The sequence below is a fragment of the Balaenoptera acutorostrata genome, chromosome 11 (assembly GCF_949987535.1).
Source record: "Balaenoptera acutorostrata chromosome 11, mBalAcu1.1, whole genome shotgun sequence".
Classification (NCBI taxonomy): domain Eukaryota; kingdom Metazoa; phylum Chordata; class Mammalia; order Artiodactyla; family Balaenopteridae; genus Balaenoptera; species Balaenoptera acutorostrata.
In genome coordinates, this window is record NC_080074.1 from 48,803,955 (window position 1) to 48,829,499 (window position 25,545).

The following is a 25,545-nucleotide window of genomic DNA, read 5'->3' on the forward strand; positions in this document are numbered from 1 at the left end:
ATATGGTTGTATCTGCACACCTCTAAATAGATTTTCTTCCTTTAAATTTTTTATTCTACTAAGGGCAGTGTTGGTGAACCACTTTGCAATTCACAACCCTCCATGAACTCCCCCTTTTTTTAACTCTCAAAAAAATCAATTACATTACTTACAAATCACTTCAATATCTGGTACTTTATTTTCTGGAAACGCTTTATGTCTAATCTAAATTCCTTGTACTGCAATTTAAACCAGATTCCTCTCATTTTTGTTTTTTCTGTAAGAGACAAGTAAAACCAGGATGATCAAGAAAGATTAAGCACATGCTTATGTATATTTAAACTGCCACCAATTCATTTTCCTATGGATAAACCTAAAATATTAATAAAGAAACATTTCTTTATTTTAGACAGTTTTTGAATTAAGCTAACAAAAGCTTACTTGTAAATAAAAATGATTGTAAACAGCTATCAATATTAAGGAGAGAATAAAAAATGAGTTCATTCATTTCTCCATCTATACATTAAAGCATTCAACAACTATTTTCTGAGTACCAACTCTCTTTGCCAGGCACTGAGTTAAATGTTAAAGAAATAAAGAGGACATACACATTCCCTGATTCTAAGGAGCTTACTGTTTAGTGAGGGAGGCAGACAAGCAAAGGAATACATGGCAGAGTTACAGATCCATGTATCCATGTGCCAGTGCCATCAGAACATTTAACTCAGAGCAGAAGGAAAGAGAAGTGATCAAGGAGCCTTCCTAGCAAAGGTGACCACTAAGTCAAGTCCTGAAAGACAGATGGGAGTTTTCTATGGCAAGGGCAATCCAAATGAAGAACAGTGCATACTAAAGCACAGAAACCTAAAAGAACATGGCAGCCTCCAGAACCAAATAGTTCCTTTTAGTTGGAATGTATGGTATGCATGGGAAAATAGTAGGAGATAGGCAGGAAGGTAGGCTCATGCCATTTCATGAAGCGCCAGTTTGCACTGCTGAGGACAGTTCACATTTTCCCTTACAATCTTAAAGACACCACTAATGTCCTACCAAAATACTTTCCTATAGAAGCATAAAGTCTAGAATATATACAAGGAGAACATCTAATTCCTAAGAATAAAATTAATAGTGTTTTATTATGATGCCTAAAGTCTAACCTACAAGTCACAGCATCTATCTATAAACATAAACATTCTCCCAACAGTATCCAGACCTGCAGTGAGTGTCATTATAAGATGATGACCTGAACCTCGGATTCCCTTCTTTCATTTCTGGAAAATGTTACCCACTTTAACCTCATATTTCACACTGAATTTGACAAAGTCACTTTCAATCATGCATTTGGGTTTTTAGAACAGAAATCCAAGAATCTGTATGTATATCTTTATCTACCATCTATATTTCTATCAATCAAGAAGTGTGTGTGTGTGCGTGTGTGTGTGTGTTTAGCAAATACTGAGAAAATGGTACTAAAATGGCTTATGATATAAACCACAACTTTTACCTTTAATAACACCAGTCATAATTCAATCCTGGAATCATCTATAATCTTGGAACATACTCATACCAAGAAACACTGGCGATGAAATTTACACAATTAAATCTGGGTGCCCATAATCTCTGCCCTAAGATATAAAAACAGACATACAGATGTGCAAACCCAGCAGATGAGTTACACTCTGCCTTAGCTAATTCAATAATGTAATCAGTACCAATGGCAACAATCCCAGCACCTTAAATCACAGGAAAAAACATCATCAGCCTTGGGAACTCCCAAAGAAAGTCTTAGTTTAAGTGCTCTATGTTGCAATGTAAATATATGTACAAGAAAATCAAGTACTGTCCTCCAGCAACATCAAGGGGTGAACAATCTATATGACAGATCATGTAGCTCTCTCTACTAAAAATTCACAGATTGCACCACAGAAAGAAGATACATGATTGTAAGGTAGCAGTAAAAAAGTATATGCATTCTCCAGAAAGCATTTATCATTAACTCTGAAAACTGGAATACATATATTTGATCTTATGGAGATAGTGCATTCAGTTTTCTGTAAGTATTATACATCAGAATTCCATGTTTGTATTTTTCAACTCGGTTATTATTTCTACATATTATTCTTACAACTGTGTCAAATTAAACCAATGATTGTTTAACTCTCTTAATAAACCTCTAGTTTATAAATTTACTAATAGACACTAGTCCCCTAGCAGGGACTGGACCCTAGCATAATAACTATTTAACTTATGAGGTTTTACTAACCTGACCAACAATAAAAGGTAAAATCCAAATATGAATTTTACAATGTTTTTCTTAGTATGATACACCTAATAGTTCTTAAAAAGCATTTGGCTTTATGGCTTTATTCTTTAAAACAACAAAACACTAAATGCAAGCCACTCGAACTTCAATTTCATGTTAAATGAATATACAAATTATTCAATATCAATCCAACTACAAACATCAATAAAACACTACAAGACATACAAGAAAATCTCTAGGCAACTTCAAATTTTATATAATACACTTAGCCTAGAGCTAAATAAATATTAATGAAGAATAACAGAAAAGTAAATAAAAAGATTAATTTTCAAAACTGAATACACCAGTGTATGAGAAGAATATACCATAAATCTGTATTTTTAAACTCAGGTGGTTATCATGCTAGTTACTAGACTCTTATTAACAGTCTAAATATTGACTGTGTGTATATAAAATGTACACACACATTCAATTTGCTCAAAATACACTAAGCCAAATGCCAAGCAACTCTAAAAAAAATCCTCAAAACAAACTGCTTCATGAATAGGTCACTCATGACTTTCTGCACTTGTCTCAATCTAAAATGCTCTTAAATTCTCTAAGGAAAATAAGCTTGATAATTTATTTTCTACTTTTAGAGCAATGCATTCAAAATTACTGCTACAATCTAGCATTAAACTCACCTAACTCAAGTGAGTAAAAATGTTTGATATGTGTGTTTTCTAACATTCCCCACCCTCACAAAATACAAGAAAAAAAGAGTTAACCAGAAATATTTACATCAGAGTAAATATTTGATGAACTGTTTGGGGCCATTAATAAGCACTGCTTAAGAATATTTAATGACAAAGAAAATGTTCATGGTATAAAAAGTTAAGCAGAAAAAAAAGACAAAACTGTTCTTTTAAAATGCAATATGGTATTTACAGACAGTTCTGGGTGTACTCTGATGATTTTGCAAATATGTTCCTATAAAAGAGTTTCATCTTCAAGAAATTCATGGAAAAGACTCTGACAAGTACAGGTTTCTGGTAACTGACTGTACTGCTGAACTGAATGAATAAGCATTTTCAGAACTCTAATGAAAAACTGATGAACTCATAAAAGTGCTAACAAAAGATCAAGATGAAAAAAAAGAAATTAATTACATGGGACTGAGTGAACTGATGAGGATGAGTATAATTTTTGTGACTTTCTGTCTGAATTAAAAAAAAAAAAAATCCCACAAGGACTCAGAGGAAAAGAATATACAAATCAATTTTCACTGCAAAGTAAAGGAGCTGTTACAGTGGAGGATTACTGGACTGAATGTCAATGTTATGACATAGTATAAGTGTGTTTCATGTTTGGTAATTGCAATCATTGTTGCTTTTGTTGTGGTCATCCATGTACAATGCTTGGTGTCAGTCTATCTATCTCTTGTAAAAATAAAATACAGTGTGTGCGTGTGGAAAAAAAAAAAAAAAAAAAGACTAATCCACAGGGTTAGAAGTCAGGATAATAGTTACAAGGACAACCAGGAGAAGGCAGGAATGAGGGGGAGCTTCTAAGATGCTGGTTATGTACTATTTCTTGATCTGAATGATGGTTACACTTTGAAAATTCACTCAGTTTACACATGTATGATTTGTTGTGTACCTTTTAATACAAATGTTATATATACTTCAATAAAAAATTAAGGGAAAAAAAAAAAAAAAAAATGCAATATGGTATTCAGGATTGGATCCTGGAACAGAAAAGGACATTAGTGGAAAAACTGGAAAAAATCCAAATAAAGTCTGTAGCTTAGTTAATAAAATTATACCAGTGTTAATTTCTTAGTTTTGACAAGTATACTCTAGTTATATAAGATTAATATTAGGGAAAGCTGAATAAAGGATATATGAGAATCTCTGTACTACCTTTGCAACTTTCCTGTGATTCTAAAATTGTTCTGAAAAAAAATTTTATTTTAAAAATTACTTTGCATGCCCAGTAGCAAGTTTGAGAGGAGTCTCATTTTAAAAAATAACACACTTACTTTTCTCTCTCCCACTCCTAAACAAAATACATAAACCTCGAAAAAAAAGACTAGACAAAAACATATTAAAATGTTAACAGTGGTTCACTCGGTTGTAGGATGAAAAGCATTTTTCTCTTCATATTTTCTATAGTGTGAATTGCTTTTATAATCAACAATAAATTGTTAACTAAAGAATATACAAATCAATACTTTATTAAAGGTTTCTTCAGAAAGAAAAGCTATAAATGTCTAAGCAGAGCCCAAAGGCAGACAACATATAAAACAGGTTAGGGCAGAGTGTGAAGAACACAGTGGCCAAGAGAAACCGCCAGGAGAACCTAAGTAGGCAAAACCTAATTAGTAAATGCTGGAAACCTGACAATACACGAACTTAACATCTACTCTTAGGCTAAAGGTGCTCACAGTCAGCAATGTTATGCTCAGAATTCATGACTTAGGGGAATGTCCCAAAAGTCCCCCTAACACTAGGAATTTATGGGATACGTACCCTGGGTTTATTCCAAACAAAAATAATGCAGCTGGACATGCACAACTGCCCAGTGAGAGCTTCTAGAAATACATCAGGATGACAGTGTGTTCTCTAAATTTTTCTACTTTTTTCTTCTCTAACACCTCCCTACAACCTATGCCCATGCTCAGTCTTTAGCCCAAAGACCTAAAATGGTACTCTGTTGTCATTTAGCAACAGGGGTAGAGACCATTAGAACAAGAGAATCAAATACTATTTCAGATGTCTGACAGGTGAGTATCACAAAAGTTTTTCAATACTTTCAGGGCAAAATATGCTGACAACCTCATTCAACCATAAGAGGGGAAAATTTAATCAACAACAAATGTTCCCCAATCAAAATTTAAAAATACATTTGTCCCTTAAAGAAAGTATCAGTGGAATCAGACAGAATGAATTTTGATAAAGAACCTCTTCCAAGGGACTTCCCTGGCAGTCCAGTGGTTAAGACTTCGCCTTCCAACGCAGGGGATGTGGGTTCAATCCCTGGTTGGGGAGCTAAGATCCCACATGCCTTGCAGCCAGAAGAACAAAACAAAACATAAAACAGAAGTAATACTGTAACAAATTCGATAAAGACTTTAAAAATGGTCCACATCAAAAAAAAAAATCTTAAAAAAAAAAAAAAAGAACCTCTTCCAAGCTGTAATCAGGGTGATTTGTGTGTGTCGGGCTGTCTACCCCTCCTGAAACAGTGCTATGTGGCCTGTTCTGGGTTTTGTGTTTTTTAAAGATAGATTTTAATTTTTACTTTATTTATGGTCACCCTCATTCTCAGTTGATAGCAGGTCCTAGAGTTGTCACTTAATAAATATGTATGTGCTTTTTTTTTTTTTTTTAGTTTATTCTTTTGAATCCTGGACTCTGTAATCAGATACCCATGCCTATTAAGAACAGGTGCAAAATGAGGCCCTCTACTGAGATCACAGAATATTTTACGTTCAAGAACATGGTCTTTACTTCATGAGCTTCTTAACAGCAATTGTAAGCATCAGAAGCCTCTTCTGCTTACTTTCCAGTTCTTGGTCATGTTTAAGAAAGTAGAGGCTACCAAATAAGTGATTCTCAGGAATGGAGACTATAATATTATCACTGTTATTACTTCTAATACCAATGAAGATATATACTGTTTTCATCAAAACCGAGACACAACTCATTTTAAGACTTGATATTTTATATCCCACCAAGAAACAGAAGTGGTTAATTAAACTACGACATGCCACCAACTGTAAGATACACCCAAATTTCAGTGAATAAAATTGGAAAATCAATGAAATATAGTCAACAAAGACTATCAACTTATTACTAATAACAGTAATGAAAGGATGTTTCGAATATCTTTTCTTTGCTCCTTCCTATACACTAGAAGATAGTTACAATCAAATAACAGGATTTGAGTGTCCAAGACACAATATTCTTTTGAGCCATGGTAAGTATTTGTCTAGAGAACAATCCTGTATTGTAGACTGCTGGGAACTGTTTTCTCCATCTTCGAATGGGGAAATTAAGGAAAAAAATTAATTAAGATTTTACTGGAAGCCAAATTTAGAATTCTTAGTGTCCCTATCTACAACTTTAACAAAGACAATATGCACTCTATCCCTAAAGGTTTCACGGTTTGTTTTCCTTCAGATTTACCTTGATCTTAAACTCAGGATATCAAGCATCCATGGTAAAGGAAATTCTGAAGAGCTATATTCAAAAGTACAGCTAAGGTCACTGGGGCTATTCCCTCTGAGCACAACGTATGATAAAATAGAATTTGAAAGCAATGATGAGAATATCTCCTTTCTTTAAGACACATGTGGAGAAAACAAATCTCTACAGAAAACAGCCAGAATTTCTAAGATGTTTTACTCTGTACCACTTTCAAATGTTTCTTCACCAGCATGAAAGCTGGCTGAAAAGCTATCTACCTTAAATCCTCTTTAAAAAACAAGCAGAGACTTCCCTAGTGGCGCAGTGGTTAAGACTAGTGCTCCCAATGCAGGGGACCCAGGTTCGATCCCTGGTCAGGGAACTAGATCCCACATGCATGCCACAACCAAGAGCTTGCATGCCACAACTAAGGAGCCGGCAAGCTGCAACTAAGACCTGGCTCAACCAAATAAATAAATAAAAAATAAAACACAAGCAAACCAAACTCCCACCCCCCCCCAAAAAAAACAATGAACTTAATTAATTCAACAGTTAGCTACAAAGAATATTAGTCTCATATTCTTGTTAAAGTCTTAAAATTTTTAATTTTCCACATGCAAATTCCAAATTTGAATTCTCTGTAACTATTAACCCTGCTAAATAGAAGGTAGAATGTGACTAAGACAAGATTTTAATCTTCATATAATGGACAGATGGCCTACAACAGCTCTGCTATCTAAATGTATTTTAAAATGCCACATTAGAATCTAAAATAATGCTTCATTTTAAGCACTCTAAATTCCTCCAGTAGAAGGCAGTATCAATCTCTGATAATGCCAGCAAGGCAGCACGATACAGTAAAAATATCATGAGCTTTAGAACCAGACAGAGCTGAGTTCTTAACATCTCTGAATCTATGTTTCCCAATAGGCAAGTTAAAAACACCACCACCTACCTCATATGACTGTCACAGGTTTGGAAGCTGTTGAAGAAATCTGGGGTCCGAATTAGAGTAGTGAGCAATGAAGATGGAGAAAGAAGGATGGATTAGAGCAATACTCAGAAGTAAGCATCAATAACACCTGATAACTGATTAGACTGGGAAGAAAAGCAGAAGTCAAGGAGCATACCTACATTTTCCATTTAGGTAACAGTCCATTCATAGAGCTAGAAAACATAAGAAGGACACAAGGTTTAGAGAAGCACATAAGCTCAATTTTGAACGTACTGTGATGCCTGTCAGATATCCAAGTGGAAATGCTCAAAAGACAAACAGAAATATAAGTATGGAGGTGAAAGAAAGATCTGAATTGGAGATAAGGATCTAGGAGTCATCAGCTTATGGATGCAAGGCACAGGACAAGACGAGATTGCCCAGTGAGAAGAAAAGACCTAGAGAAACTCAGAAACACCAACATTTAAGGAAACTGCAGAGGAAGAGAAGCCCACAAAGGAGACTGGAGAGGTACTGTCCAAGAAACAGGAAGAAAATCACCAAGAGTGTGGTATCACAGGGGCCTAGAGAAGACAATGATTCACGGTGAGATGGGATACAAAGAACAGTCTAATCTCAATAAGGTAAGACCACAGAAACCATGGTAAGTTAGTATGGAGAAGATAATATTTAGCAGTAAGGAAGAGTAAGTCAGCTGTCTTAAAACTTCTGTTTTACGGAATAATGGACTTGAGCTGGACCAAACCACAGACATCTATGAGAATAAAATAGATTTCCGTCTATCTAACAAAGAATTGATTTCCCTTTAAATGCTGAGTTCTCAATCACTACCCATGTTCAGTAGATTCCATTACTGGTTAAGAAGCTGGATGAGATGACTTGAGTTTCTTTCAATTGAAGTAAATTTCAAGAACTAAACTAAATCTGAAATACTTTGCATTAAGAAGAACAAAGGGAAAGACATAAGAAAAAAAGCTTTTAAATACTTAGAAATATAAAGTAATGGTTCTATAAAATTTTAAAAACCGTATTCAAATAATTCTAAGTAAAATACATAGACAAGATAAAGGAAGGAAAATGAGACAGAGATAAACCCAATGAATGAGCAAGACAGGAAACTCACTCGTCATTTTTTGCCCATTTCAAAGTCATTTATAATTTTTCCTGACAAAATCTTGCATGGCTCCCCCTATTCCCCTGAAAGTAAAAATTAAAGACTTTTTAATGGCTGGCCTACAAGGTCCTAAATACTTCGTTATCGTTTTCTGCCCTTCTGGCTCCAGTGGTGATCACAGGTACTCCACACTCGGCTCCAGCCACACTGGCCCCCTGGCTGTTTCTGCATACACTAAGTACGCTGCTACCTCAAGGCCTCTGCAATCGTTGTTCCATCTGGAAAACTCTTCTGCCAAATACCCACATAGCTTGCTCCCTCAATTGTTGCAAGTCTTTGCTCACAAATCAATTTTTAGAGGACTTCCCTGAGCACTCTACAGAAAACACATAAACTTTTACCCCACAATGGTAACCCCTTTTCCTCTACACTGCTATGTTATTCTCCAAATGACTTATTACCAGCTGGCATGCTATATGTTAATTTATTCTTTGATTCCTGTCTCTACGCCAAAGCCAGAACAAACTATAAACTCTATGTTGTCTTCACTGCTGTATCCCCAGTGTCTAGAGAGTGCCATACATGTGTTAAATGCTCAAATAGTTTTAGCTGAATGAATAAATACCATATTACTGGATAATGTTTCAAATTAGCAACATACATACTGATACATTTTGCCCCTGAATTTCTACAATATTAAAACATATCAATAAAACTACAAATAAATAATCTCGTATTTCCACTAGTTAATACATTACTTAATAGTTTTTTTGTCTTTTTTCTACCAGTTTTATTGAGATATAAATGACTGCAGCATGTATAAGTTTAAAATATATGGCATAATGATTTGATTTATATCATGAAATGATTACCACAATAAATTTAGTGAACATCCACCTTCTCACAGATACGAATAAAAGAAAAAAAATTTTTTTCTCCTTGAAATGAGAACTCTTAGGATTTACTCTCTTAACTTTCACGTATGACATTCAGCAGTGTTAATTATATTTATCACATTGCACATTACATTCCTAGTACTTATCTTCTAACTGAAAGTTTGTACATTTTGACTACCTTCATCCTTTAAAATAGAGCTTAAAAGTATCACTTAGATTTGCGTAAACACTGACAGCTATTTCAGGAAAAATGCTTTGAATTTAGCATATAATACCAGAAGATTTCTCTGAGAAGCAATGCTATCATGTGGCTGTCAAAGTGGGAAAGTATACTCACAAGATTTACGTGGCATCAGCTGTCTTCCTTTTCATCCTACATAGGTTCAAAGACTGCCATCTAGATTGTAGCTATTATAGATGTGATGCCTAAAGAGTCTATCTGGGCAAGTCAATTGCCTAAAAGTCACTATCCAAGCTGTATCAATTCCCCCAAGCTAGGTCACTCCTTGAAGTTCCTGCAGTCTTGGTATGGGCCTACTTGAAGGAGAATACTCTAGGACCAAGACTACTGTTTATATTGAGTTTCTGATCCTAAACACCTCCCTAAGCTATTAATTTTTAACCTTAAAAGGTTCCTAATATTAACTAGTATTGTCTTTGACTATCACTTGAACTACCTGCCGTATGCAATTCCAAAACCAACATCTTTGGTCTAATTATTTGACATTTCTATGATTTAGTTACTTGGGAGTTATTTCAGCTAAAAGAGGAATGCGGTTACATAAGTGGAAAACACAAGTTTGGAAAATCACAGGCTACTGAAATAATGGTTTAGCTATTAACAACATATTAGTTTCTCCAAATATTTTCTTTCTTTACACTATTTCATCCAAAAATCTGTCTAAAAATTCAAAGAATAAAGAGCTCATTTTTTTTCCCCTTCATCTATAAATAAGCCAAAAATAAAGCTAAAAAAGTAAGGCTTTAAATTCCTCCTATTGATAAGGCTGAAACTGTTTAAAATTGGGTTTGCTACCATACACATTTTTCACTTTAATTAAATTGCTACAAAATAATGTTTATTTGTCAAAACTAAGTATGACTGTTAGTAAGGGAAAGTATTCATAACATATTACCCCTCCCCGTTGCCAGCCAAGAAAATATCTGGATTGGAGGCAATAAATGCTGTTTTCCTATTATATGGCCCCGGTGACACTTGCTTTAGTAATAAAAAAGATAACCAAATAATCATTCAAGTGTCCAAGGCAAAATTGTTCTGAAAATAGAAAAATAGAAAAAAAAATACTTATTTGAAATCAACATCTCTATTTATTAAAAATGTGTTAAGAAAAAAAAAAAGTGTTAAGAAAGATGGCGGTGTGGGAAGATGCAGAGTTAGCATCTCCCCACAACTGGGGCGCCTGCAGGCCGCTGGTGGGGGACTCTAACACCCAAGGAGATGGGAGGAACCCCAGAGTAAACTGGTAGGATGCTGGGGGACTGAGGGTGGAGGAGAAGTGGAGGCCAGGCAAGATCAGCGTCCCTGAGGTGGGGGAGATCAGGAGAGGCAGTGGGGAGGGACTCTCCAGGAAGAGCAGAAGAGGAGCGGAGGGCGATCGCATGGCCCACTGGGGCTGGGGAGCCTGCTGAGCTCCCAAGCTGGTTCCCCCAACTCCAAAGCCCCATCCAGGCTGCATGGGTCCTGGGGGCATAGGAGGGAGGCCAGGGAGATCAGGAGTGGCAGACAGGAGGGGCCATCCAGGAGGAGTGGGAGAGGAATGGAGGGTGCCTGCCCCACCCACTTGGGCTCAGGAAGCCTGCTGAGCTCCCAGGCCGGTTCCCTGCCCTCCAAAGCCCCCTCCAGGTTGCATGGGTCCTTCGGGGCATAGGAAGGAGGCCGAGGGGAGAATAGGAGAGGGGTCCTCAGGGAGGAGCAGGAGAGGAACAGAGGGTGACTGCCCCACCCATTCAGACACAGGGAGCCTGCAGAGCTCCCAGGCCAGTTCCCTGCCCTCCAAGGCCCCCCGCGACCCCTGCACTGGTCCTGGGGGCACAGGAGGGAGGCCGGGAGATCAGGAGAGGCAGGCAGGAGGGGTGCTCCCAGACTGCAGACTGGGGGAAGAAGAAATAAAAAAATACATAAAAACAAATGACAACGAAAACATGACGACCCGAAACCTATGGGACGCAGCAAAAGCAGTTCTAAGAGAGAAGTTTATAGCAATTCAATCTCACCTCAAGAAACAAGAAAAATCTCAAATAAAGAATTTAACCCTACACTTAAAACAACTACAGAAAGAAGAACAAAGAAAACCCAAAGTCAGTAGGAGGAAAGAAATCATAAAGATCAGAGCAGAAATAAATGAAACAGAAATGAAGAAAACAATACCAAAGATCAATAGAACTAAAAGCTGGTTCTTTGAGAAGATAAACAAAATTGATAAACCCTTAGCCACACTCATCAAGAAAAAAACGGAGAGGACGCAAATCAATAAAATTAGAAATGAAAAAGGAGAAATCACAACTGACACTGCAGAAATACAAAGGATTATAAGAGACTACTACAAACAACTATACGCCAATAAAATGGACAACCACGAAGAAATGGACAAATTCTTGGAAAGGTACAATTTTCCAAGACTGAACCAGGAAGAATTAGAAAATATAAACAGACATATCAGAAGTAATGAAATTGAAACCATAATTTAAAGTCTTCCAACAAACAAAAGTCCAGGATCAGATGGCTTCACAGGCAAATTCTATCAAACATTTAGAGAAGAGCTAACACCGATCCTTCTCAAACTCTTCCAAAAAATTGCAGAGGGAGAAACACTCCCAAATTCATTTACAAAGCCACCATCACCCTGATACCAAAGCCAGAAAAAGATATCACAAAAAAAGAAAATTATAGACCAATATCACTGATGAACATAGATGCAAAAATCCTGAACAAAATACTAGCAAATGGAATCCAACAACACATTTAAAGGATCATACACCATTTATCCCAGGGATGCAAGGATTCTTCAATATACGCAAATCAATCAATATGATACACCACAATAACAAATTAAGGAATAAAAACCATATGATCATCTCAATAGATGCAGAAAAAGCTTTTAACAAAATTCAGCACCAATTTATGATAAAAACTCTCCAGAAAATGGGCATAGAGGGAACCTACCTCAACATAATAAAGGCCATATATGACAAACCCATATATTCTATGGTGAAAAACTGAAAGCATTTCCACTAGGATCAGGAACAAGACAAGGATGTCCACTCTCGCCACTCTTATTCAACACAGTTTTGGAAATCCTAGCCACAGCAATCAGAGAAGAAAAAGAAATAAAATGAATACAAATTGGAAAAGAAGAAGTAAAACTGTCACTATTTGCCGATGACATGACACTATACATAGAAAATCCTAAAGATGCCACCAGAAAACTACTAGAACTGATCAATGAATTTGGTAAGGTGGTGCAGGATACAAAATTAATGCACAGAAATCTCTGGCATTCGTGTACACCAACAATGAAAAATCAGAAAGAGAAATTAAGGAAACACTCCCATTTACCACTGCAACAAAAAGAATAAAATACCTAGGAATAAACCTGCCTAAGGAGGCGAAAGACTTGTACTCAGAAAACTATAAAACACTGCTGAAAGAAATCAAACATGACATAAACAGATGGAAAAATATACCATGTTCTTGGATTGGAAGAATCAACATTGTGAAAATGACTATACTACCCAAAGCAATCTACAGATTCAATGCAATCCCCATCAAACTACCAATGGCATTCTTCACAGAATTAGAACAAAAAATCTTACAATTCGTATGGAAACACAAAAGACCACGAATAGCCAAAGCAACCTTGAGAAAGAAAAACTGAGTTGGAGGAATCAGGCTCCCTGACTTCAAACTATACCACAAAGCTACAGTAATCAAGACAGCATGGTACTGGCACAAAAAAAGAAATATAGATCAATGGTACAGGGCAGAATGTCCAGAGGTAAACCCATGCACATATGGGCACCTAATTTACGACAAAGGAGGCAATAACATACAGTCGAGAAAAGACAGACTCTTCAATAAGTGGTGCTGGGAAAACTGGACAGCTACATGTAAAAGAATGAAATTAGAACACTACCTAACACCATACACAAAAATAAACTCCAAATGGATTAGAGACTTAAATGTAAGACCAGACATTATAAAACTTTTAGAGGAAAACATAGGAAAAACACTCTTTGACATAAACCACAGCAAGATCTTTTCTGACCCACCTCCTAGAGTAACAGAAATAAAAACAAAAATAAACAAATGGGACCTAATGAAACTTCAAAGCTTTTGCACAGCAAAGGAAACCATAAACAAGATGAAGACAACCCTCAGAATGGGAGAAAATATTTGCAAATGAAGCAACTGACAAAGGATTAATCTCCAAAATATACAAGCAGCTCATGCAGCTCAATATCAAAAAAAACAAGCAACCCAAACCAAAAATGGGCAGAAGACCTAAAGAGACATTTCTCCAAAGAAGATACACAGATTGCCAACAAACACAAGAAAAGATGCTCAACATCAGTAATCATTAGAGAAATGCAAATCAAAACTACAATGAGGTATCACCTCACACAGGTCAGAATGGCCCTCATCAAAAAATCTACAAGCAATAAATGCTGGAGAGGGTGTGGAGAAAAGGAAACCCTCTTGCACTGTTGGTGGGAATGTAAATTGATACAGCCACTAAGGAGAACAGTATGGAGGTTCCTTAAAAAACTAAATATAGAACTACCGTATGACCCAGCAATCCCACTACTGGGCATATACCCTGAGAAAACCGTAATTCAAAAACAGTCATGTATCACAATGTTCATTGCAGCACTATTTACAATAGCCAAGACATGGAAGCAACCTAAGTGTCATCGACACGATGAATGGATAAAGAAGATGTGGCACATATATACAATGGAATATTACTGAGCCACAAATGAAACGAAATTGAGTTATTTGTAGTGAGGTGGATGGACCCAGAGTCTATCATACAGAGTGAAGTAAGTTGGAAAGAGAAAAATAAATACCGTATGCTAACGCATATATATGGAATCTAAAAAAAGGTTCTGAAGAACCTAGGGGCAAGACAGGAATAAAGATGCAGACGTAGAGAATGGACTTGAGGACATGGGGAGGGGGAAGGGTAAGCTGGGACGAAGTGAGAGAGTGGCACTGACATATGTACACTACCAAATGTAAAATAGCTAGCTAGTGGGAAGCAGCCGCATAGCACAGGGAGATCAGCTCGCATAGCACAGGGAGATCAGCTCGGTGCTTTGCGACCACCTAGAGGGGTGGGATAGGGAGTGTGGGAGGGAGATGCAAAAGGGTGGGGATATGGGGATATAGGTATACGTATAGCTGATTCACTTTGTTATACAGCAGAAACTAACACACCACTGTAAAGCAGTTTTACTCCAATAAAGATGTTAAAAAATAAAAATAAAAATAAACTTTATTTTTTAGAACAATTTCAGAGAAAAACTGAGAAGATAGTAGGGTTCCCATATACCCCACACCCAGTGTTATCTACTAACATTTTACATTAGTATAAAACCTCTGTTACAAGTAATAAACTAATATAAACATAGTATTATTAACTGAAGTCCATACTTTATTTAAATTTCCTTAGTTTTTACATAATGTCTTTTTGTTTCAGGATCCTATTCAAGATACCACATTATATTTAATCATCATATCCTTTGTAGGCTCCTCTTGGCTATACAGTTTCTCAGGTTTTCCTTGTTTTTGATGACCCCAACAGTCTTGGGGAATTCTGGTCAAGTATTTTGTTGAATGTCCCTTTAATAGCATTTGTCTAATGTTTTTCCTTTTAAAAAAATTCAATCTATTTAAACTAAAAAGAACAAAAACCGTTCATCCATTTCTCCCATCCCCCACCCTCTTCCTCTAGCAACCACTACTCTGTTCTAACTATGAGCTGGGGGGCGGGGGGTGATTGGTTTGTTTGTTTTTAGATTCCACATATAAGAAAGATCTTTTACTGATGTGTCTGTTACTGCCTTATTTTACTTAGCATAATGCCCTCAGGTCAATCCATGTTACAAATGTCAAGATTTCCTTCTTTTTGGTGGCTGAATAATATTCCATTGTATATAAATACCACTTATTCTTTAACCACTCATCCATCGATGGACACTTACATTGTTTCCATATCTTGGCTATTACAAATAATGCTGCAATGAACATGGGGGGTGGGGGTGAGTATACCTTTTTGAGCTAGTGTTTTTATTTTCTTCAGATTAAATACCCCAAAGTGAAACTGCTGGATAATATGGTAGTTCTAGTTTTAATTTAAGGACCCTCCATACTGTTTTCCATAGTGGCTACAACAATTTACATTCCCACCAACACTGCACAAGGGTCCCCTTTCCTCCACATCCTCACCAACATTATTTATTTCTAGTCTTATTCATAACAGTCATTCTAACAGGTATGAGGTGATATCTCACTGTGGTTTTAATTTGCATTTCCCTGATGATTAATGATGTAGAGAATCTTTTCATATACCTGTTGGCCACCTGTATGTCTTCCTTGGAAAAATGTCTATTCAGATTTTATGCCAATTTTTTAATCAGATTGTTTTTTTGCTATGGAATTACATGAGTTTTTCATATATTTTGGATATTAACCCCTTATCAGATACATGATTTGCAAATATTTTCTCCCACTCAGTAGGTTGTCTTTTCTTTTTGTTGACGGCTTCCTTTGTTATGCAGAAGTTTTTAGTTTGATGTAATCCCACTTATTTATTTTTGTTTTTGTTGCTTTTGCTTTCAGTATCAGACTCAAAAAATCATCACCAAGACCTACGTCAGGGAGATTCCCATCTATGTTATCTTCTAGGAGTTTTAATGCTTTCAGGTCTTATGTTCAAGTCTTTAATCCATTTTTAGTTACTTCTCAAGCATGGCATAAGATAGCGATCCAGTTTCCTTCTTTTGCATGTGGTTGTCCAATTTTCCCAACACCATTTATTGAAGAGACTGTCCTTTCCCCATTGTATATTCTTGGCTCCTTTGTTGTAAAATAATTGACCATATATGTGTGGGTTTATTTCTGGGCTCTGTATTCCATTCCATTCATTGATCTGTGTGTCTGTTTTTATGCCAATATCACACTGTCTTAATTACTATAGCTTTATAATGTAGTTTTAGACAAGGGCACATGATGCCTCCAGCTTTGTTCTTCTTTCTCATAATTGCTTTGGCTATTCGGGGTTTTTTATGGTTCCACAGAAATCTTAGAATTGTTTGTTCTATTACTGTGAAAAAATGCCATTGGAATTTTGATAGGAATTGCACTGAACATGTATATTGGATAATATGAACATTTTAACAATATTAATTCTTCCAATCTATGAGCACTAAATATCCCATTTATTTGTGTCGTCTTCAGTTTCTTTCATTAATCTCTTGTAATTTTCAATATAAAGGTATTTTATCTTCATGGTTAAATTTATTCCTAGGTATTTTATTCTTTTTTATGCAATTGTAAATAGGACTGTTTTATCTCTTTTTGATAGTTCATTACTAGTGTACAGAAACACAATGATTTGTATGTATTGATTCCATGTTCTGCAACTTTACTGAATTCTATTTTTGTTGTTTTACTAACAGTCTGATGGAGTCTTATGGGTTTTCTAAATATAATATTATGTCATCTGCAAATAGTGACAGTTTTACTTCTTCCTTTCCAATTAGGATGCTTTTCTTTCTTTTTCTTCCCTAACTGCTCTGGAAAAGACTTCTAATACTATGTTCAATAAAAGTAGTAAGAATGGACATCCTCATCTTATTCTTGATCTCAGAGGAAAAGCTTTCAACTTTCCATGGTTGAGTATGATGTTAGCTGTGGGCTTGTCATATATGGCATTTATTATGTTGAGGTATGTTCCCACTATACCTGCTTTGATAGTTTTTATCCTAAATGAATGTTAAATATTGTCAAATGCTTTTCCCGCATCTATTGAGATGATCATATGATTTTTATCCTTCATTTTGTTAATGTGGTGTATCATACTGACTGATTTGCAGATGTTGAGCCATCCTTGCATCCCTGAAATAAATCTCACTTGATCATGGTCTGTAAGTTGTTGACTTTGGTTTGCTAATATTTTGTTCAGGATTTTTACATCTATTTTCATTGGGAATACTAGCCTGTAATTTATTTTTCTTGAGGCATCCTTGTCTGGTTTTGGTATCAGGCTAATGCTAGCCTCATAAAATGAGTATGGAAGAGTTTGAGAGGGATTAGTATTAATTCTTCTTTGACTGTTTGGTAGAATTCACTAGTGAAGCTGTCTGGTCCTAAACTTTCGTCTGTTGGGAAGTTTTTGATTACTGATTTAATCTCCTTACTCGTAATCAGTCTGTTCAGATTTTCTATGTCATCATGATTCAATCTTGGCAAACGGTATGCTTCTAAGGATTTATCCATTTCTTTTAAGTCGTCCAATTTGTTGGTGATAATTATTCAAAGTAGTCTCTTATGATCCTTTGTATTACTGTAGTTATCAGTTGTAACATCTCCTGTTTCATTTCTGATTTTATTTTTTTGAGTCCTCTCTTTTTTTCTTGGTGAGTCTAACTACAGGTTTGTGAATTTTCTTTATCTTTTCAAAGAACCAGCTCTTGGTTTCACGGATCTTTTCTATTGTCTCTTTAGTCTCTAATTTATCTCTGCTCTAACCTTTGTTATTTCCTCCCTTTTAACTTTAGGCTTCATTTGTTCTTCTTTTCCTAGTTCCTTGAGGTGTAAAGTTAGGTTGTTTGAGACTTTTCTCACTTCTTGAAGTAGGCATTTATCACTACAAACTTCCCTCTTAGAACTGCTTTTGCTACATCCCATAAATGTTGGTATGTTACATTTTCATGTCTCAAGGTATTTTTGACTTTTCTTTTGATTTCTTCTTTCACCCATTGGTTGTTCAGTAGCATGCTGCTTAATCCCCACATATTTGTGATTTTTCCAGTTTTCTTAGTGTAATTAATTTCCAGTTTCATACCACTGGGGTCAGAAAAGATGCTTAGTATTTCAATCCTCTTAAATTTATTAAGACTAGTTTGTGACCTAACATATGATCTATCTTGAAAAATATTCCATATGCATTTGAGAAGAATGTGTACTTCATAGCTTCTGGATAGAGTGTTCTATAAATAACATTTAAGTTCATCTGGTCTAATATGTATTTTAAGGCTGATGTTTCCTTACTGATTTTCTGTTTGGATGATCTATCCACTGGTTTCAGTGGGATATTAAAGTTTCCAACTATCATTGTATTGTTGTCTACTTCTCCCTTTAGGTTTGTTAATATTAGCTTTATATATTTAGGTGCTCCTATGTTGGGTGCGTAAATATTTACAAATGTTACTATTCTTGTTGGATTGACCCCTTTATGATTATGTAATGTCCTTTTCCCTTTTTGTCTCTTATTAGTCTTTTGTTTTAAAGTCTATTTGTCTGATATAAGTAGAGCTACTACAGCTTTCTTTTGGTTTCCATTTGCATGGAATGTCTTTTTCCATCCTTTCACTTTCAGCCTGTGTATGTCCTTACACCTAAAGTGAATCTCTTGTAGGCAGCATATAGAGAGAGGGGTCTTGTTCCAGCCACTGTGTGTCTTTTGATTGGAGAATTTAGTCCATTTACATTTAAAGTAATTCTTGATAAATGTGATTTAATGCCATTTTGTTAATTGTTTTCCAGCTGTTTTTGTGGTTCCTCTCTATTCCTTTCTTCTATTGCTCTGTTCCTTTGTGGTTGGGTGACTTTCTTTAGTGGTATACTTATTTCTTTCTCTTTTTCTTGAGTATTTACCACAGATTTTTGGTTTGTGGTTAACATGAGGCTTACATATAACAACTTATATCTATAACAATCAACTTTAAGATGGTTAAATTTGATCCCATTGTAAAGCTCAGTATTATTACCCCCACCCCATTGTATGCTTTTGATGTCACATTTAACATCTTTTTATCTTATATATCCCTTAGTTATTGTAATCATAGTTATTTTTATTACTTTTGTCTTTTAAACTTTACACTACCTTTGTAAATGATTAATCTACTACCTCTACTATATGTTTACCTTTCTTTCATTCTTTCTTTTTTTGCTACTAATTGGTGCCCCTTTTCAGCTTAAAGAAGTCCTTTAACATTTCTTGTAAGGCTGGTTTAATGATGATGAACTCCTTTAGCTTTTGCTTATCTGGAAAACTCTGTATCTCTCCTTTACTTCTGAATGATAACTGGGTAGAGTATTCTTGGTTGGGAGATTTTTTTTTCTTTCAGCACTTTGAATATATGCCACTCCCTTCTGGCCTGCAAAGTTTATGCTGAAAAATCTGTTGGTAGTCTTATTGGGGTTCCCCTGCATACAAGTTGTTTTTCTCCTCCTGTTTTTAAGAGTCTCTCTTTTTTTTTTTTGGTCACGCCTTGCAGCATGGGGGATCTTAGTACCCCGAACAGGGATCAAACGCCATGCCCCCTGCAGGGGAAGTGTGGAGTCCTAACCACTGGACTGCCACGGAATTCCCTCTCTTTAACTTTTTGACATTTTAATTATAATGTGTCTTGGGGTCTGTCTCCTTGGGCTCTTTTTTTTTTTTTTTTTTTATAATTCTTTGAGCATCCTAGATCTGGATGTCTGTTTCCTTCTCCAGGTTAGGGAAGTTTACAGCCATTGTTTCTTCAAATAAGACTTCTGCCCCTTTCTCTCTCTTCTCCTTCTGTGAACCCTGTGATGTGAATATTAGTCCATTTGATGTTGTCTCATCAATCCCTTAAGTCATCCTCACTTTTTTTCATTCTTTTTTTTCTTTTTGCTGCTCTGACTGGGTGAGTTCTATTGCCTTGTTTTTGAGTTAGTTAATCCTTTCTTCTACTTCATCTAGTCTGCTGTTGAATCCCTCTAGTGTATTTTTCAGTTTGATTATTGTATTCTTCAGCTCTGTGACTTCTATTTGGTACTTTCTTATATTTTCCATCTCTTTAACTTCTCACTGTGTTCATTCATTCTTCTCCCCAAGTCAGTAAGCAACTTTATAATCATTACTTTGAATAATTTATCAGGTAAATTACTTATCTTGATTTCATTAAGGTTTTTTCCTGAGGTTTTATCTTATTCTTCCATTTAGAACAAATTCCTCTGTTTCTTCATTTTGCTTGACTCTGTGTTGGTTTCTGTACAGCACATGAAATAACCACTTCTCCCAGTCTTGAAGGAATGGTCCTGTGTAGGAGATGAAACTTGTTGTTCAACTGTGCCTCGGCTCTTGGTTGTCCCTCAAACCTTTGTGCTTCTCTAAGAAGCCTATCATATTTTTAATAGCTCCCAGTAGTAGAAGATGTACCAAGACCTGTCAGCATCCCAAAGGGGAGGATCTCAGCACCTAGACTCAGGCTGACTTGAAGTCAGGAACTTGGGCATCAGCTTTTAAAAGTATGAATACATATGCAATCCTGTGGGACTACAAGCATAAGACCTGCTGGCCACCAAAGCCAGGCGGTCTGGAGGCGTCTGCTGGGCTACAGTTGCAGAAATCCAGGCTCCAGGAGAGGGTAGATGCTCTTTTCTCAGTGATACTAGTGAGCTGGAGCAAGGCAGAGGAAGAGCACAAAGATGGCAACTACAGCATACGTTCCTTGAGAGTCCAGGCCATAGGCCACTCCACAGGCCACTAAATGTGTGCCAAATCTGAAGCCTGCCCCTCAGGCCAAAGCTCCAGGACAAGAGGCTTCCTTCACAGAAAGCCAGGGTCAGGGAGGGGGTGTGTATGTGCCTCAATCCACTGTTTGTGCAGTGCTCTGGGAGTGGTAGCCTGCCAAAAACCATCCTTCCTAAAACCACAGTCCTGTGGGACCCAGGAATGAAAGCCTCCCCATCCCAGCCCCCAGCTACCAGAGCCAGGTGATCAAAAGGTGTCCTCTGGGCAGCAGCTGTGAAAACCAGGGCACCAGACACGTGTAAAGCTCTCCTTCAAGAGACACTGGTGCTCTGGAGTATGGCAGAGGATGAGCTCAAAGGTAGTATCCACCCTCCGAGGTGTCTGGAAAGAATTACAGCCAGTCCCAAGATGCGTGTTTAATTAGAAACCCACCCTTCAGGCCACAGTCATGATGACTAGCTAATAGGTCTCCTTCACAGAAAGACTGATGAGCTCCTGGGTCTGCTGCCTCTTGCTATGCTCTGAATTCTTGCTGTGCCCTTGAACTGTTTAAGAACTCTTTCTCCATTGGTTACAGTCCTGTGAGACTCATGAACATAAGCCCCACTGGCCACCAGAGCCACATAATGTAGAGGTGTCCCTTGGCAGCAGCTACAAGAATTTGAGTAACAGACAGGGGTTTCTGGGAGACACATTATTACAGTCTCATGGGACCAGGGACACAAGCTCCCCTGTCCTCTAGAGCCAGGTGATCAAGAGGAATCCCCAAGGCAGTGGCCACAAAAATCGAGGCACCAGCATGTGAAAGCTCCTTTCTGGGAAATACTGGTGCTCTAGAGCACAACAAAGGGAGAGCATGAAGATGGCACCTGCCAGCCTGTCCCCAGAGAACGTTCCAGCAGGCTCCTAGATGTGTGCATTAAATTAGATACCTGCCTCTCAGGCCAGCGCTTTAATATAAGCAAATCTGGGCACAAGTCAGCTGCCTCTGAGTTGGCTCCTGAAGTAGGTGAGTCCAAGTGCACAAGCTCTTTAACAGCAGTTTCTCAGACTGCTACAGTCTTGTGGGTCTCAGGACACGAGCCCTCTTGGTTTTCCAAGTTAGATGTTTTCGGGGCTCATCTCTCAAATGTATCTCTTAAAAGCTGGGATGCCTGGGGCTTCCCTGGTGGCGCAGTGGTTGAGAATCTGCCTGCTAATGCAGGGGACACGGGTTCGAGCCCTGGTCTGGGAAGATCCCACATGCCGCGGAGCGGCTGGGCCCGTGAGCCACAGCTACTGAGCCTGCGCGTCTGGAGCCTGTGCCCCGCAACGGGAGGGGCCGCGATAGTGAAAGGCCCGCGCACCGCGATGAAGAGCGGTCCCCGCACCGCGATGAAGAGTGGCCCCCACTTGCCGTAACCAGAGAAAGCCCTCGCACGAACCGAAGACCCAACACAGCCAAAAATAAATAAATAAATAAATAAAGTAGCTATAAAATTAAAAAAAAAAAAAAAGCTGGGATGCCTGATGTTGGATTTGAAGCCTTCACTCCTCAGGGTGAGGCTCTGGTTTTTGAGTTCCCTCCCACTTGTAGAATGTCACACTGAGGGTAGGGTTTATGGCAAGACCTTGACAGTCTTGGGGAATACTGGTCAAGTATTTTGTAGAAGGGCCCTCTACTGGGATTTGTCTAATGTTTTCCTCATGATTAGATGAGAGTTATGGGGTTTAGGGGAGGAAGAACACAGAGATAAAGTACCATTTCATCACAACATATTCCTGGAAGTATCCTATCACTATGACTTATCACTATTGATATTGATCCTGATCACCTGGCTGAGGTAGTGTTTGCCAAGTTTCTCCACTGTAAAATTACTTCTCCCAAGATCCTTTCATTAGTGTACTCTTTGAAAGTCATTAGCCCACACTTAAGGAGTGGGGAGTTATTTTCTACCCTGTTGAAGATAAATGATCAACCTAAATTATTTAGAGGTCTTCTGCACAGATTTTCTCTTCTCCACTTCTTTATTCAATCATTTATTTATATTAGTATGGAACCAAGGATATTTACTTTATACTTTAGGTTATAATCCAATACTACTTTATACTTAATTTATTTTCTTGCTCAAATTATTCCAACTTTGGCCACTGAGGGCTCTTTCAGCCCTTTGTCATATTCCCATTACCGTGGGTTTGTTTGTTGAAGCACCTTCTTACTTTTTGGCACTACAAGATGCTCCAACGGAGTTTTTCTTTTTTTGGTCAAGCAGCATGTGGGATCTTAGTTCCCCAACTAGGGATTGAACTCACGCCCCCCCACATTGGAAGCACAGAGTCTTAACCATTGGACTGCCAGGGAAGTCCCCAGCCTGATCTTATACATTTCTTGCCCCAGTCGTAGAATCAGCCATTTCTCCAAGAAACCCTGGTTCCCTTCACTGGAGAACTGTATTAGAAACCAAAATCTGGGCATCAGGTGTGCTCCTTATTGGGCTGTCATTGTTTCTAAGAGGGCCTTAGTTTTTTTTATTAATTATTTAATTTATTTTTGTCTGCATCGGGTCTTCATTGCTGCATGCGGGCTTTCTCTAGTTGTGGCAAGAGGGGGCTGCTCTTCGTTGCGGTGCGTGGGCTTCTAATTGCAGTGTCTTCTCTTGTTGCGGAGCACAGGCTCGGGGCGCATGGGCTTCAGTAGTTGTGGCACGCAGGCTTAGCAGTTGTGGCTCGCAAGCTCTAGAGCACAGGCTCAGTAGTTGTGGCGCACGGGCTTAGTTGCTCTGCGGCATGTGGGATGTTCCCGGACCAGGGCTTGAACCCGTGTTCCCTGCACTGGAAGGTGGGTTAACCACTGCACCACCAGCGAAGTCCCAAGAGGGCCTTAGTTTTTAAAAGAAATTTATATGTTATTTTGTAGGGATTTGCATAACAAAATATAGAAATAAATTCATGCAGAGACCGGAGTAGGCCTATGATATTTTTAAATTAATCAACACGATGGTAGATGTATTTATCATCACTTTTTACAGATGTTTTGAAAAACAATCTGAAAAATGTAAGGGAGACAATTTTTTTTAAATACACAATTGGGGCATGCCATCTTCTTTCGTTTTCGTTTTTTTTAAGGAAAGAGAGACAAATGTAAAATATCAGAAATAAAAAAGAAACATCATTACATTTTCTGTAGGTCATCAAGCAGTTCACCAGCTTTTTGGTCTGTGGACCCTTTACAGTTCTAAAAATTGAGGATTTTTCAAAAAGAGGTTTTGTTTAGCTGTGTTATATCTATTAATATTTACCAAATTAGAAATTAAATATGAAAATGTTTAAAATATTAGTTTATTTAAAAGAATAAGCCTATTACACATTAACAAAAATATTTTATGAAAAAATAACTTGAAAAAAACCTATTTTCCTAGAAATTTAGTAGGGAAAGTGACATTATTTTATACTTTTGCAAATATTTTTAATGTCTGGCTTTAGAGAAGACAGGTGGATTCTTATGACTGATTCTGTGATATGCTGTTTCGGTTAAGGTATATAAGCATATAAAGAAAATCTAGCTTCACACAGATATATAATCAGAAAAAAGAATATTTTAATAACTGTTTTAAAAATCACATAACTGTTGATATTTTTGATATTATACCTAAACTCAACAAATAACCTTCTTAAAGGTTAATTACAATGTGGTTTCTAAAACCATATAAATGAACTTTTCGCACTCTGTTACATTAAAATCCACTGGTTTATCTTGCACTTTTAATGGATCTTTTACCCATATGTGACTTTGTATCATCATACATTGGTCATTTGGAAAATAACTGGTTTGCAGATTTTTGACACAAGTCAGAATACAACATCAAGGCGAAAAAAAAAATCACACTCTTTAATATCATTACCCATCTCACCAGAAGGTCTTTAAGTATCGGGAAGCTGTCAAGCTCACGGTGTTAGATACAAGTTTTCCATACTTGCAAATTCCATTTGAAAGCTTGATTGTTTTTTTAACCATTGGCTACAAATACAGCTATTTTTTCTTGAAGTGTTAGGCTCACTTAAGTTCATTTTTGAGAAAAATAAACGTCAAATACATAAGTTCGAATAACTGAAGTTTTCCTATTCTGTTCTTTCAAGAACAAAAGGGGTGTTACGGAAAAAAGTAGGTAGTTAAGTTCAAAACTCAACTGAACAGGAACTTCTTCTGAAGACGACTATCTTGCTTCAGTATGGAGTAGAAGTGCTTTATGAATTCTTCCCCTTTCATCACACATAATATTAAAAAGATGTGTACTCAAAGGCAAAATGAAATGAAATTAATATTTTTACTGCTTCATCAAAGACATTCTTAAATGAAACTGGATTAAAACAACAACAAGAAACTACGAATACATGGCAATGAAGAATATAATTGTTCACTTTGGCACCACTGCCTTAATA

The 25,545-nt window shown here is 37.0% G+C and overlaps 1 protein-coding gene across 6 annotated transcripts in view; it reads right to left on the reverse strand.

Moving 5' to 3' along the window:
* Nucleotides 1–25,545, reverse strand: part of FRS2 (fibroblast growth factor receptor substrate 2) — a 125,816-nt gene that overhangs the window by 35,835 nt on the left and 64,436 nt on the right. For 2 of the 6 annotated variants that reach the window (XM_057556594.1, XM_057556595.1), the window contains one exon: nt 153–256. The exons of the other annotated variants lie outside the window; for them this stretch is intronic. The gene's annotated coding sequence lies outside the window, so the exon portion shown is untranslated. The remainder of the gene's footprint in view (nt 1–152; nt 257–25,545) is intronic. 6 annotated transcript variants of the gene reach the window in all.